Source organism: Narcine bancroftii, chromosome 2 (genome assembly GCF_036971445.1).
Source record: "Narcine bancroftii isolate sNarBan1 chromosome 2, sNarBan1.hap1, whole genome shotgun sequence".
In the NCBI taxonomy this organism is placed as follows: Eukaryota; Metazoa; Chordata; class Chondrichthyes; order Torpediniformes; family Narcinidae; genus Narcine; species Narcine bancroftii.
In genome coordinates, this window is record NC_091470.1 from 347,975,612 (window position 1) to 347,992,261 (window position 16,650).

Here is a 16,650-nt window from a genome sequence, read left to right on the forward strand (position 1 = left end):
ATCGGTTTTTCATGGGTCGACGTACATCAAATTGAATTTTGAGCTGAATTTAAGGTCTCAAACTATATTCAGTGTATGTTGATGACACTAACCCCACCCCTGCTTTTTTTGAGAGCTTTTTTGGGGTTTCACCACTTGACTTAATACGTTGAAATATACTGTAGGTTGTTTATGAGCTAATTTTTTTAAAATGAGCAGAGAGCAAATCCTCTGGAAAATCCCACTAAGTCTGAACTTCCCCTTTAGCATCCAACAACAGACTGTAGTCACAAATGCAGCGCCACTCGTCTCTCAGTCAGTCTCAGATTTTCATGATAAGCACGGCACCTGTGGATGAAAGCCAATCAAAACCATCGGCAACAGTCAGGCAAAATTAAGCTGCTTTAGTATCAAAAATTCAGAGATCTAAATAAACAGTACAAAACCTTAGAAGTGGAATTGTTTGAATTTGCACACAATAAATGTATTACCAAGATTCTGCTAAGAAAGCCAAGTACAATTTCCCATTTTTGGAGAAGTAAAATACCATGGCAACAACATCAAAACTTCTAATTCCTTGTCAGTAGAGGATGAATTCTGCAATAAGCTATGTAAAGGAGATAGAACAGACTATGTGAACCTGAAATCTGATATTTAACTGCTGTCTTCTGGAACCTACAGAGAATGAAATTCAGAGAGAGAAAATCATTAACCAATCTGCCAGTCTTCATTCAGTTCAAATCACAAAAGTTGACTGGCTGATAATGAGCAGTGAGCATGTTGCTGAATTCTGAAACTATTGATGAAAATGGCAGATATTTGGTGGTCCCTGATGGATTTGGATTCGGAAGCTACACTTGACAGTGAAAGGCATCCTGTTCAATTCGTACGTCAGAAGAAAATTGTTAAAAATACTCTGAGATACTGGAATATATTTGCAAATACAGGAAATAGTCAACCCAGTCTGCAACATCCCGGGTGCAAGTCTTCATTCTATCGAGTACAACTACAAGGGGAGTGTTGAATGAAAAGCAACTTCTCTCCTCAAAGACCCACACCACCCAGGGCATGCCATCTTCACTCTGCTACTATCGGGAAAAATGTATAGGAACATGAAGATGAGCACTCAGTGGAACAAGGACAGTTTCTTCCCCTCTGCCATCAGATTCCTCAATGAAGGAGGAGTCACGGAGAATACCAGCCCTCTCCAGAAAAGAAGAAAAAAAGTGAAGAAAAAGCAAAGCCCCAGATACACAGAACAGAACAAATAAAAGATAAACGTGTGGAGAAAATAGCACCTAAGAAAGAAAAACCAAAAACAATGGGAAAAAAATAAGAAGGAAAGACACCGGAAGAGAAAGGTGAAAGCCTTACCTTCACGAAAAAGCAGGGACCCGTCATGGAAAGAGGAGCCCTCTCCCAAGGTTAGTGGAGACCCTGCAGGGTCGAGACCTACTGACCACAAGACGGCAAAAATGGCTCACTGAGCCAAACAGAGGTGCGCAACTGTGCACGACAAGGAGAACACTGACAGGAGAGGGGACCAGCTGTGGAGTGAAACTACACAGCATGAACAGCTGAGAGAGGCCTGACAGCAGGGCTCGCAGCTGGAAGAAAAAGAAACCAATGGGAAAGGGAGGGATGAGAAAGAAAAACAGAAGCAGGAGGCCCAGAAGAAGAGGACCAACATAAAAATACCATGAAAAAAAACACAAAATACGGAGAGAAGCAGCTCAACAAGAAAGTCAGAAGAGACACAGATAAAAGGAAGAGAAATAGAAGACACAAATCCAAGAGCAGACACAGAAGAAGAAGAAGAAGAAGAAGAAGAAGAAGAAGAAGAAGAAGAAGAAGAAGAAGCTCTGCACAGAGGAATAGAAGGTAAAATGAATGGACAGTACATAGATTAAAAAACATTTTCAAGAACAAATGAAAGCATTAAAAGAATAGTTGACACAAGAATTTAGTGAAGTGAAAAGAAAAATGAAAAGTACAGAAGAAAAAGTGAGTAGAATAGAGCTGGTCATAACAGATGTAGGGAAAGGATTAGAAAATGTCGAAAAATGTGTAATGGTAGAAATGGAAGTGAATGACAAAAAGAAAATTGGAAGAAAGTGACAAAAAAAGTTTAAGAAACACAGGAGTTTTTAGCTCAGAAGATGGATTTAATGGAAAACTATAGTAGGCGAAACAATATAAAGATAGTGGGCACTAAGGAAGATGAAGAAGGCAAAGATATGAAAGAATTTATAAAAGAATGGATCCCAAAAGTCCTGGGAATGCCAGAAATGCAGGAAAGAATGGAAATAGAAAGGCACACAGAACATGAGCCCCAAAACCACAGTGACAGCAAAAACCACGATCCATTTTAGTAATATTTCTGAGATACACAACAAGAGAAAATATATTGGAGAAGGCAATGAATAAAATTAGAGAAGACAAAAAACCACTGGAGTACAAAGGTCAAAAAAAAATTCTACCAAGACATAATTTTTGAGCTCCAAAAGATGAGGAAGGAGTTTAACGCAGCAAAATCGATCCTATGGAAAAAAGGTTATAAATTTATGTTAAGATATCCAGCGGTGCTTAAAATAGTTATCCCGGGGGAGCAAAACAGACTGTTCTCAGATCTGGAGAAAGCACGAGAATTTTCAGAATGCCTGCAGGACAGAAAGAGAGATGAAGAGATGTAACAAGAACAAAGAATGACGACAAACTACATATAAAGAAGTAAAAATAATGTATAAGTAAGAACTAAAGGTGGGAAGAAAAGGGAAATAAGGGAGAAGGGGGAAAGAGGAGGGGTTAAAAAATAAATAAATAAAAATAAAAAGAGAAGAAAAGAGGGGGAGCTTTGTTGTAATGTGAAGATAAAAGTCTTTTCTGGAGGGGGTTGTGTGGGAGAGAATGAGTCACTGTGAAATCAGTTGACACTTGTGAACTGGTTCGCAGTCTGAATGGAGAGGGGAGTTGTGGTTACCTGGCAAGGGACAAGGGGTGAGTCAGAGAGTGGGGGGGACACTTGGGGTTAAGGGAAATTTAGATGTGGGAATGGTTGAAGAATTTTATATTTTAGAAGTGTCATACAGTGTGTTGAAAAAAGGAAAACCAGGAAATGAAAATGAGGAAAAGGAGAAAGGTGGTGGTGAGGAAGCGGAAATGAGATGCAAAGAGAGTATGAGATGGCCATGTTGAACTATATGACTATAAATATTAATGGAATACATAACCAAATCAAAAGGAAGAGGCTATTAAATTTACTGATAAAAGAAAAAAATAGATATAGCATTCGTGCAGTAAACACATCTAACTGAAGTGGAACATAATAAATTAAGGAAAGACTGGGTAGGGCACGTAATGGCAGCATCATATAATTCAAAAGCCAGAGGTGTAGCTATATTAATCAATAAAAATGTACCAATCAAATTAGAGGAGGAAATAATAGATCCAGCAGGGAGGTATGTAATGATAAAGTGTCAGATGTATTCAGAATTTTGGAATTTGCTTAATATATATGCACCTAATGAAGAGGATCCAAAGTTTATGCAAGATATTTTTTTGAAGATTGTAGATACGCAGGGAAATATATTGATAGGCGGGGACTTTAACCTTAATTTGGATTCAAAGGTGGATAAAACTGGACAAAAGACAAGCAAAAAGAACTAAGTAGCCAATGCAGGAAATGCAACTTTTGGATATTTGGAGGAGACAATGCCCAAAAGAGAATGAATACTCATATTATTCGAGTAGACATAAAACATACTCAAGGATTGACCTGTTTCTGCTGTCAGCCCATATCCAAGGGAGAGTTAGGAAAATGGAATATAAAGCTAGATTGTTATCTGATCACTCACCCCTGTTATTAGCAATAGAACTGGAGGACATCCCACCAAGAACATATAGATGGAGACTAAACTCCATGCTACTTAAAGACAGGAATTCAGAGAATTTATTGATTGCCAAATTAAAATGTACTTTGAAATAAATACGGAATCAGTGAAAGACAAATTTATATTATGGGATGCAATGAAAGCCTTCATCAGAGGGCAGATGAAAAAGGATTACATTCGGGAAATAGAACAGCTGGAAAGGGAAATAGTAAGTACAGAAAAAGAACTAGCAACAAGGGAAGATACAACAAAAAGAAGAGAATTGGCGGACAAAAAAATAAAATACGAAACACTACAAATGTATAAGGTGAAGAAGAACATAATGAAAATAAAGCAGAAGTATTATGAGCTAGGAGAAAAAAAAGCACAAAATACTAGCCTGGCAGCTTAAAACAGAACAAGCTAAAAGAACAGTATTGGCATCAAGGAAAAAGGACAAACAAATTACATATAACCCAACAGAGATCAATGAAAACTTCAAGGAATTCTACGAGCAATTATACCAAACTGAGAATGAAGGGAAAGAAGACAAAATAGATGAGTTTCTAGCTAAAATTGAACTACCAAAATTGCAAGAAGAGGAGGAAAACAAATTGATAAAACCATTTGAAATAGAAGAAATACAGGATATATTAAAAAAGCTACCGAACAATAAAACGCCTGGAGAGGATGGACTCCCAATAGAATTCTATAAAACATTTAAAGAGTTATTAATTCCTCCTCTCCTGGAAGTAATGAACCATAAAGAAGAAACACAAAACTTGCCAGATTCATGTAAAGCAGCAATAATTACAGTAATACCAAAGACGGGGAAAGATCCACTAACACCAGCATTGTATAGACCAATATCTCTACTTAACTCAGATTATAAGATAATAGCAAAACTATTAGCAAACAGATTGGCCAACTGTGTACCAAAAATAGTAAAACTAGATCAAACTGGATTTATTAAGAAAAGACGAACAACGGACAAAGTCTGTAAGTTCATTAACTTAATCCATGCAATACAAGGAAATAAGATGCCAACAGTGGATGTTGCTTTAGACGCAGAGAAAGCCTTTGACAGGATAAAATGGAATTATTTATTCAAAGTATTACAGAGGTTCAACCTACCAGAGAAATATATTAATTGGATTAAAGCATTATATAAGGGACCAATTGCAAAGGTGACAGTAAATGGATATATATTGAACCAATTTAAATTAAGCAGGTCAACTAGTCAGGGATGTCCATTATCTCCCTCACTGTTCGCGTTAGCTATAGAACCACTGGCAGAACTGATAAGAACAGAAAATAAAATAAAAGGGATAAAAATAAAAGAGAAGGAATATAAAATCAGTCAATTTGCAGATGACATCATAGTATACTTAACAGAACCAGAATTATTAATAAAAGAATTAGATAAGAAATTGAAGGAATATGGAGAAATATCGGGGTACAAGTTCAACGCAAATAAAAGTGAAGCGATGCCAATGAATAATGCGGATTTCACAAAGTTTAAGAAAGAATCATCATTTAAATGGCAAACACAAGCAATCTGATACCTTGGTATACAACTAGATAATAATCTAGGCCATCTATACAAATTAAATTATCAGCCATTAATGAAGAAATTAGAAGATGACTTAGACCATTGGAAATATTTACAACTAAGACTGATAGGAAGGGTAAATTGCATTAAAATGAATATGTTCCCAAGGATACAATACCTATTTCAATCGTTACCAATTCCCTTAACAGAGAAATTCTTTAATGAACTAAAGAGAATAATAAGGAAATTCTTATGGAAGGAGGAAAACCGAGGAGAGCACTAGATAAATTAACAGAATGGTACAAACAAGGTGGTTTGCAGCTACCAAACTTTAAAAGTTATTATAAAGCAGCACAATTAAGATATCTATCAGATTTTTATCAAACAATGGAAAAACCAGATTGGACGAGAATAGAGCTAGATAAAATAGGGGCGAAGGTACCAGAACATATACTTTATAAGTGGGATGAAAAACTGGTGCAATATAGAAGTTCACCAGTACTGCACCATCTGCTCAACATTTGGAAGAAGATTCATGTATAAAGGAAAAAAACAAATTACCAACTACCAAAATTATTATTGATGCAAATTCAACTAATCCCTTTCACAATAGATAACCTTTCCTTTGGAGAATGGGAGAGAAAAGGAATTAAAAGAATAGACAACTGTTTTTTGGGAAATAATTTATTATCATTTGAACAAATGAAGTACAAATATGGAATAACTCATGGTACAATGTTTGCATACCACCAACTGAAAACCTACTTGAAGGACAAATTGGGAAGCAGACTGAGATTACCAGAAGGAAGCAGCTTTGAATATGTGATTACAGACACAATGATAATTAAAATATTTATAACAAACACGTACATCAAGCTGCAAGAGAAAGAAAATGATGAAATAAGCTATAAACCCAAATAAAAGTGGGCAAAAGATCCAAACATAAAGATAAAAAATGAAATATGGGAAAAGTTATGCTCCGGAACTGTGAGAAATATAATAAATATGAGGTTACGCTTGATATAATATAATTGGTTACATAGGCTATATATCACACCCCAAAATTTAAAAAACTGGGATCCATCATTATCAGATAGATGTTTTCACTGTAAGAAGGAAATGGGAACAACAGTACATGCAATTTGGGCATGTGAGAAAGTGATAAATTTTGAGAAGATCTAAATCAGGTATTAAATAAAATCACAAAAAGCAACATTCCAAAAAAATCCAGAGATATTTCTTCTAAGTAATATAACAAGTAAAGAATTAGGCCTAAAACTGGATGAAGCACAAAAAAGATTTATTATGATAGCCTTACCAGTAGCAAAAAAATATATTATGTCAACTTGGAAATCAGAAGAGAGCCTGAGAGTACAGCAATGATACATAGAAATGAATAAATGTATTCCATTGGAAAAAATAACATATAATTAAAAAAATAAAGTCACATTATTTGAACAAATTTGGGAACTGTACATGGAACACAACAGAGAGGGCCTACCGCGGACCTCCACCCACTAAAATGATAGAATGAGAAGAAGACAAAATGAACTGACTCAGTGTGTAAAAGTAGATGATACAATTTCCTTGTTTATTTTCATTGTGCGATGACATTGTTTAATGGTTTTACTGTATTGTATATGTTGAACGTTTAATCGGTTTGGAGGGTGGTGAGAGGGATGAGGGAAGAGAGGAGGGAAAAAGGGGAGAAAATTACACTGTGTATATTTAAGAGGGAAATGTTTCTGTGTATTTTGATTAATATGGTGCATAGTGTGAAAAATTTAAAAAAAATTTAAAAAATAATCCTGAATGAACAATGCATCACAGGTACTGACTTGTTCTTCCACTATTTTTATTTATTTTGTAAGATGGTGCTGAACCATCAATTACCACAAAAAGTTGTGAAACTTATAGGTTTTTATCGAGCAGCAACTGATCATGGCAGGCTAAATGAGGAACATGCAAGGGATTATGGGTAGGATCAGTCTCATGAGGTGTGTCCAGCCAGAAGTACCCAATCAGATTGTAACAGTGGTTTACCACAAATAGTTTATATAGATGTTTGCACTCAGATGCTGTTGCAAAACAATGAATTTCATGACACGTTCATGACAATAAATTATGTTTCTGAAAAATGAAGAGTAGGTGAGTTCTTGAAAGCCACCTAGTGTCACACTGTTCCAAAGTCAATGAAAAGAAAGAAAAATTGGTCAAAAGCTTTGGACTTCCTGACATTATCCAACAAACTCACAACTCTGGAATCTGTCACCCCAGTACAAACATGAGATAGGATATATAAATTTTGACGGATGACTTTTAGAGCCTAATCAGAATGAAATTCAGAGAAAAGCAAAGAAAACTTTGGGAAATAACAATTGAACTCTTCCATGTGCCATTAATTTTCAATCTAATGATTAACAAAAGAGGAAGCTCTTTAAAAGCCCTTCAAGCCAAATGTAATGTTTAAGACCCCGAGGAGTTTTGACATTTCAGTAAAAATAGAGAGCACAATCACATTTTGCACCAAAAATAAAATGTCTGTATTTCCCTAAATTACTTGATCTCATGGGTATTTTTAATAATTGGCCTGCAAAGGGTAGATGTGTCCAGCTAACAAGTTAAAGTGATTATTCACCATTATTTGAGGAAAAATGATAAATTATTATGAAATTATTTTACTTAATTATTTTTCTCTTGTGTGGGCCTGCATTAGCTGCCTGACAATGAAATGGCATACAAATAAACCAAAGATTTAGGACTCATTCTTGTAAATAAAACTTCAAGCAGCCTCGTATAGCAATGAAACAAACGTGAGCTTCTACACTAATGCTAATGGGCACCACTATAGTGGGTTGTATAAAAATGGGCCATGAGTCAGCATACAAATTGAAAACTTCGCTGAACAATGCACAAACAACAACCTTTCATTCCACATCACCAAGACCAACGAGATTGTAGCCTTCAGGAAAAGAACATCGGAGGTGTACGAGCCAGTGATCATGTTAGGATCAGAAGTGGAAAAGGTGAGCACATTTAAATTCCTGGGAGTCTCTATCTTGGAAGGCCTTTCCTGGAACCCATCATACCAAGGTCATTATAAAGAAAGCACATCAGTGCCTCTATTTTCTCATGACGTTACTGAGGTTTGGTTAGTGCAATGCGATTAAAGTGCCGGTCATTGGGTTCTAATTCGGCACTCTCTGTAAGGAGCTTGAATGTTCTCCCCGTGTTTCTGTGAGTTGCCTCCGAATCCTCCGGTTTCCTTCCAACTTTCAAAATGTACAGTGGTCGTACGATAATTGGACAGGACAGGGTCATGGGCCTAAAGGGCCTGTTTACTATGCTGTGTATCTAAATTAAAATTAAATTAAAGAATGGCAAACTTCTGCAGATGGGAAGTGAAAAGTATGCAGACCGGCTGGATCATAGCCTAGAAATGGGGCACCAATACTTCTGAGTGGAAAGCCCTATAAAATGAACTGGGCACACCCCTGTACATCACAGACAAAATTCTCCCCACCATCAAGAACAGACAGATGGGAGGAGTCACGTGATGGAGTAGTGGCCGGTCGGGAAAACCAGCCCTCTCCAGGAAAATAGAAAAAATGTTAGGGAAAAGCAAAGCATAACAAAAATAGAGTACAAGAAATAGAAGATAAAGATACAGAGAAGAGAAAAAAGATGGCTTCCAAGAAGGAGAAAGTAAGAACAACTGGAAAAAAAGTTAAAAAGTCGCCAGAGAAGAAAGAAGAAGGCCTTACCTGGAGGAAGGAACAGGATGCTGTGGTGACAAGGAGCACCCGACCCTTGAGTTCAGTGCCTGCCCTACAGAGTCGCTCTACAAAAATGGCTCTTGGAGTCAAACAAAAGTGCGCAACTGCTCATGTGTGAGGAATCGTGCATGCGCAATGCGCAATCAAAGGAGAAAGAGGACAGCGGTGGGAGGGGGTCTCAGCAGAGGAGCGGGCTGTCACAGAGTGAGCAGCTGAGGGACGCCCGACATCAGGGCTCTCAGCTGGAGGATAAGGAAGACTGCAGAAGAGGGAGTGACGAAACAGATGTGGAAGACAGATGGAGGGAAGATCGACAAGAAGACCAACGTCAGGACGAGCAGCCCAGGAGGGGAGGAAAAGCAACAAGAGGCCCAGCAAGAAGAGCCCAACAAAGAGATAGAATCACCTCACTAGGAAAAACAGAAGAGACACAGACACAAAGAAGAGAAGAGGTCACAAACTCAGATACAGACACAGAAGAAGAGGAAGAAGAAGACCAAGATCTTCACAGAGAAATAAAAGGTAAAACTGATGAACAGAATATAGATAAATTCTTTTTTGAAGAACAAATGAGATCACTAAAACAATGGTTATCATGAGAGTTTAATGCAATTAAAAGGAAAATGAAAAGAACAGATGATAAAATGCAAAGGTTAGAACTGGTAATGACAAAAATAGGGAAAAGAGTAGAGAATGTGGAAGAGTGGGAAATGGCTGTAGAAATGGAAGTAAATGACTAGAAAAATTGGAAGAAAGTGACAAAAAAATTAAAGAGACACAAGAGTTGTTATCTCAGAAAATTGATATGTTGGAAAATTATAGTAGGTGAAACAACATAAAAATAGTGGGCCTGAAGGAGGGTGAAGAAGGCACAGACATGAAGGAATTTATAAAAGGATGGATCCCAAAGGTCCTGGGAATGACAGAACTGCAGGAAGAAATGGAAATAGAAAGGGCCCACAGAGCATTAGCTCCGAAACCACGAGCACATCAAAAACCAAGATCCATCATAGTAAAATTTTTGAGATACACAACAAGAGAAAATATTCTGGAATGGGCAAGGAATAAAATTAGAAAAGATAATAAACCATTGGAATACAAGGCTCAAAAAATATTTTTTTACCCAGACACAAGTTTTGAACTCTTAAAGAGGAGGAAAGAATTTAATACAGTGAAATCAAATTTATGGAAAAAAGGTTACAAATTCATATTAAGACATCCAGCCTTGCTTAAAATATTTAAACCCAGGGAGCAAAACAGACTGTTCCCGGAGAAAGCGCAAGAATTCACAGAATGTTTGCAGGACAGGAGAAGAGATGAAGAGATGTAACAAGAATGAAGAACGGCGATGAAGTATATATAAAGATGTAAAAACAATGTATATGTAAAAAACTAAAGAGGGAAAAGAGAAAGGAAGGAAGGGAGTAAGGGGCAAAAAAAAGAAGAGAGAGAGCTTTGTTATATGTGTTAAAAAAAAGTGTTTTCTGGAGAGGGCTGGGTGGAGGGGGAATAACCGTCACTGCAAAATCAGTTGACATTGTGAACAAAATCACAATCCAAATGAAAAGGGGAGTTGTGGTTGCCCAGCAAGGGGTATGGGGCAACTCAGAGAGGGGAGGGGAACTTTTGGGATTAAGGTATTAGTGGATGAGGGAACTGTGGGGGTACTTTATGTCTTAAATGTGTTGTCATACATTTACTGTAATATGAGAAAACTAAGAGATGAAAATGGGAAAAAGAGGTGGTGAAGAGATGGAAGAGGTGTATGCAAGATATAAGATGACCATGTTGAACTATATGACTATAAATATTAATGGAATACATAACCAAATTAAAAGGAAGACACTATTAAATTTACTGAAATAAGAAAAAAAATAGATATAGCATTTGTGCTGGAAACACATCTAACTGAAGCAGAACATAACAAACTAAAGAGAGACTGGATAGGACACATAATGGCAGCATCCTATAATTCAAAAGCTAGAGGTGTAGCCATTCTAGTTAACAAAAATATACCAATTAAAATAGAGGAGGAAATAATAGATCGAGCAGGGAGGTATGCAATGATAAAGTGTCAGATATACTTGTCATGTATGCACTCTGACAATAAATCTGAATTTTGAAATTTGAACTTTGATGAAGCTATGAGCATACACACAGAAAAGAAATCCTAATTTAAACATCCAAGCATATGGATGTATGGCACTGAGTCTGTGTACATATTGTCAAGTATTTGAATATCCAAATCTGGCAGCATTTGAGAATACTTTGATAGTACCTGTTGGTCCAATTGCCCTCTCCCACACAATTCCATATGTCATGATATTTAGAGTACAATATATTTATAATTTAAATTTATGATATCTGCAGCCTGTTTAACAGTTATGTAATCACCTGAAAAAGGGAGGGTCACTTAGAAAGGATGTAATGCAGAAAATTCATCTCCAAATGTTTTGGAAACTAATCCAGGAGACAAAGACGATGAATAACATCACTCTTGCACAAGCCGATTTTTCAGCCCAACTTGAAAAGATGCAGTAATCATTAAAAAGGTCGTTCAAATCAATGTTCTTTTCTGGTGATGTCACAGCCCTGCTGAGAAAAGACCACCTTTTAATATCTAACCTTGATTTGATCAGATGTTCCTTGAGATTCAACACTTAAGTCTCCCTGAATTTCCACTGCTCCATGAGTGTTGTATGAGTTGGGAGTTGGGTGTGGGGAGGGGGGGGTAGACTTTATAATATGTGATGCAACCCATGCCTATGAAGAACATAAATTAGAAATCTGGAGATTGGTTGTTAAATTTATCTTTCTTTCTGTCAGATTCTGTGCTCATTGGAAATATTTTCGAGTCATGGAATCATACAACGTGGAGGTCATTTGACCTGTGAATCCAGGTTTTCCATCAAGTATCCATCTGCACTCAACATATTTTTTTCTCCCTACCTTTCCATCATCTCCTTCGAGATTATATTATTCACCTCCTGTTGTGTTCAGAATAGGTTTGACAGGTTCAAAGAGATTTAAGGCTGCACATGTGTTATTAACAAACATGGTCTTTATTTATGTACAGGGGAATTCACAAAGGGCACATACTCATGCAGACACATGGACAGTAATAATACACAAATTATCTACACATCAGGTAAAAATAAACCTCTGCTAAACATTCTCAACTCCTGATTGGGAATGCAAGGGTTAAACAAAATGCCCCCAACCCCTACCCTCTCTAACTCTAGAAATCACAGTACACTAATAGAGAGTAAATTAATTACAACTAACAAGAATATCAAATTAACCTGGTCTTCAGCATTGCCCACGGCTCAGGATACAGGATGGGCCTATTGCCATAACCCTTCCAGGTTCCAAATTCCAGAACCTGGAACTCGGGGTCCCTGAAACAATGCCAACAGACATCTGAACAAAAAGGTAAGGGGGGAGGAATGATGGTAAAGCAGGAGGTAATAGGTGGAGAAGGGAGGGAAGGCACAGCAATAATCAAGGGGAGGAGGGATGGCTAGGTGAATAGAGAGGGAAGGGGGTAGAGAGTGAAGGGAAAGAAGACTGAGGGAAGGGATAGTGCCCAGATGGAAATTCAGGTGTTCCTCCAATTTACTTGGTGGGATTGTACATGTGGCCATGGATAGACATGTGAGTATGGGAGTGGGGCACAGAACTGAAATGGTTGTCCACTGGGAGGTTCCTGTCACTGGTGTGGACAGAATGGATGTGCTCAGTGAAGTGATCTCCCAGTCCATGTCCAGTCTCTCCAATGTAAAGAAGCCACAAAGTGACCATTGGATACAGTAAATCAATCCTGGAGATACACAAATGAAGTGCTGCTTCACCTGAAAAACCTGTTTGGGACCTTGGACTGTGGAGAGGGAGGAGGTGGGGGCCCCAAGTATAGCACCTCCCACACAAGGGAAAGTGCCAGGGGTGATTGGAAGGGAGGGACAAGTGCACGAGGGAGGGACCAGTCCCCACAGAAGGCAGGCAGAGAAGGGAGGAAGGGGAAAGATACATAAAGGTAAACGTTCCATTATTGTCACATAATACTACATTTAGAATGGAACATACATGGTGACAGAGAGTCACCACTTTGTCCAGCACCCCTCACAGAAATGAGACCCCAACGAGGAACAAACTCATGACCCCTGGTTTACAAAACCAGTGCTCTAACTACTGAGCTATCGGACTCTCTGTTGTACATGGTGGAAATTCCAGATGACAATGTGTTTAATGAGGAATCTGGTAGGTTAGGAGAAGGGGAATCCTTCATTTGTTGGATCTCGGGGAAGAGGGGACCAGGGCAGATGAGTGGGAAATGGAGGAGATGTAAGTGAGGGCTGAGTTGATGGTGATGGAGGAGAAGTCATGTTTGTGTAAAAAGGCAGTCATTTCAGATGACCTGGACAGGAAGATCTCATCTTGGGAACAATGTGGCAGAGTCAGATAAATTGTGTAAAGGTAATAGAAGGTGTGACAAAGTGTAGTCAAGGTAGTTGTGTGAGTCAGTGGGTTTATAAAATATGTTGGTGGAAAGCTTGTCTCCCAAGATGGAGACAGAGGGATCCAGAAAGGGGAGACTGTTGTCAGAGATGGACCTGGTGAGTTTGAGATTAGGGTAGAAGTTGGCAGCGAAGTGAATGAAGTTGACAATTCATCACAGGTGCATGAGGCAGGCCTGATATAGTCATCAGTATAACAGAGGAAGAGTTGAAGGACCTTGCCTGTGTAGGGTTGCGGCATCAATTGCTGCACAAAGCCCACAAACAGATAGAAGTAGTTGGGACACATGCGGGTAGACATGACTACTCCTTTGATTTGGAGGAAGTGAGATGAATCAAAGAAAAGTACTTTAGAGTGAGGACAAGATCTGTCAGGCAGAAGAGGGTGATGATAGAGGGCGACTGGTCAGGTCTCTGGTCCAGAAAGAAGCGAAGTGCTTCACACTTTCTGTGTGAAGTTATAAAGGGATTGGACATCCTTTGTGAAAATGAGGTGGTCCAATTTGGGGAATCTGAAGTCATTGAACAGATAAAAGGTATGTGAGGTACGTGAGGTATCGCAAATGTAGGTGGGGAGGGATTGGACTGGGGAGAGAAGATCGATTCAAAGTAAGACACAACTATTTTGGTGTGGCAAGAGCAAATGGAAACAATTGGATCTGTCTGGATGGCTTGTATATATTGGGTAAAAGGTAGAAATGGGCATTGTAGAGATGGGAGACAATGAGGTTGGAGGCTGTGGGAGGGAGGTGACCTGATGTGATGAGACTGGGGATAGTGTTGGAGATGGTGGCTTGATGAGCAGTGGAGTCCTGTGGAAGGGGTAAGAGCTGTCTGAGAGCTGTCATCTAGTCTCAACAAGGTAGAGTTCAATGTGCCAAACCTCAACAGCACTACCCTTATCTGTGGGTTTGATGGTGAGGTTGGGATGGTTGCAGAGAGAGTGGAGGGCAGAGCATTTGGAGGACGTAAGATTAGAGAAAGGGAGGGGATTGGTGAAATTGAGATGGTTCGTGTCTCAGCAGCAATTGAAGATAAAAAGATCCAGAGTGGGCAGTTGCATAGGGGAGGAAGAAGGCTTAAAGTGGGAGAAGGGGTCTTGGGTAGGAGTTAGAGAGTCATGGTCTTGAGACGAAGGTGATGGAAGAAGAGTTTGGCATTATGGCATGCACAGAATTCATTAAAGAGTAGATGGAGGGGACGAAGGTAAGGCTTCTGCTGAAGACCGTATGCTCCGTCTCAATGAGAGGAAGGTCAGAGGGGATGGTAAAGTCTAAGCATGGGTCAGTGTGGGAATCAGTGAAGGGGAGGGTTAGGGAGGTCAGAGAGTAGACAAGGAAGGTTGGGAGAGATGAAGGGGTGGGGATGTCAGACAATGGGAGGTCACATTGGGAGGAGGAGGGTAGATGGGGTGACTAGGGAGAAGAGAGGGAGATGAGAGCATCTGAGGGTTCGGGGGATTGGAAGAAGAGAGGAGCTCAGAGGGAAGATGGGGCTAGAGAAGGTAGAGATGAACTGGGATAGGGAGGGATGAAGTGTAAGTGGGATCCAGCAATGAGGTCCAGACAACAGTAGGCATCTGTGTCAGCATGGGCAGCTCCAGCCTGAGAACAACTGGGGCTCAGGAGAGAATTGGCAGCCGAAACATCAGAATCTCCTGAAAGTAGGCATCCAGGGTCAATGCTGGAGGCTGTGGCCATGGCATCAGGGGCTCCAGTAAGAAGACAGATGGGGCCAACGTTCAAGTTAACTGCTGCAGCATTGGGAGCTCCAGTGGGTAGGTGACTGGGACAAAGCCTGGAGTCAGCGGCTGTGGCGTCAGGAGCCACAGCATGGACACTGGCCACCTACCTGCAGGGACCTCCCAGTTACCAACCCCATTTCAGTTCTGTGCCCCACTCCTATACTCACAGGTTTATCCATGACCTCACATACCATCCCACCAAGACCACCTGTAAATTGAAGGACAACTTCTGATTTTCCATTTCGACACTCTCCAGCCAGATAGCATTGACATCGTCTTTGCCAGTTTCTGCTAACCTGCCAGTTTCTGCTAACTTGCTCTCCTTTTCCCCTCCTTTCCCTTTCCCTTGTCTTTTTTTCCCTCAGCTCTCCACCACTTCCCTCTCTTTTCATCTAGTCATTCCTCTTCCCCTTGCTTACTGCTGTGCCCACACTTCCTTCTCCACCTATTACCTCCTGCCTTTGCTACCATCCTCCTCCCCGAGCATCACCCCTCACCCTTTTATTCAGATGCTTGCTGACATTTTTCCCTACCTTGATGAAGGGCTCAAGCCCGAAACATCGCTTTAGTATTTTCATCTTATAAAAGACACTGTTTGACCTGCTGAGTTTCTCCAGCATTGTCCTTTTACTTCAACCACGGTGTCTGCAGACTTTTGTATTTTACTCATGCACTGCAGGCTCAGACCACCCGCAAATTGGAGAAACCACACTCCATCTCTTATTTGGGCACTATTCCTACAGGATGACATTAATAGTGTCTTGCCCACTTTCTGTTAACCCCCTCCTCCTTCATTACCCTGTTGCACATTTCCCCGCCCCCCCCCCCACAGCCAATTATCTCTCTCTATCTCTCTCTCTCTCTCACACACACACACACACACACACACACACACATTCTCTCTCTCTCACACACACACACACACACTCTCTCTCACACACACACAAACACACACACATTCTCTCTCTCTCACACACACACACACACACACACATTCTCTCTCTCACACACACACACACAGTCTCTCTCACACACACACCTTCTCTCTCTCTTTCACACACACACACACACACAGACACACACAGACACACACACACACACAGACACACACACACAGACACACACTCTCTCTCTCTCTCTCTCTCTCTCTCTCTCTCTCTCTCTCTCACTTTCTCGGGCTTCTTGAATCACTGAGCCCAGTTACCCTCAGGGTAAA

At 39.7% G+C, this 16,650-nt stretch overlaps 1 long non-coding RNA gene across 4 annotated transcripts in view; it reads right to left on the reverse strand.

Annotated features, from left to right (window-relative positions):
• The window catches only part of LOC138752816 (uncharacterized), a 32,780-nt gene extending 20,241 nt beyond the window's left edge, over positions 1 to 12,539 (reverse strand). For 2 of the 4 annotated variants that reach the window (XR_011350970.1, XR_011350967.1), the window contains exons 1-2: positions 12,462 to 12,539; positions 11,571 to 11,771 (exon numbers count right to left, since the gene is read on the reverse strand). This is a non-coding gene — a long non-coding RNA (uncharacterized lncRNA). The remainder of the gene's footprint in view (positions 1 to 11,570; positions 11,772 to 12,461) is intronic. The other 2 variants (XR_011350969.1, XR_011350968.1) reach the window with 2 other exon arrangements.
• Between the last annotated feature and the right edge of the window lie 4,111 nt (positions 12,540 to 16,650).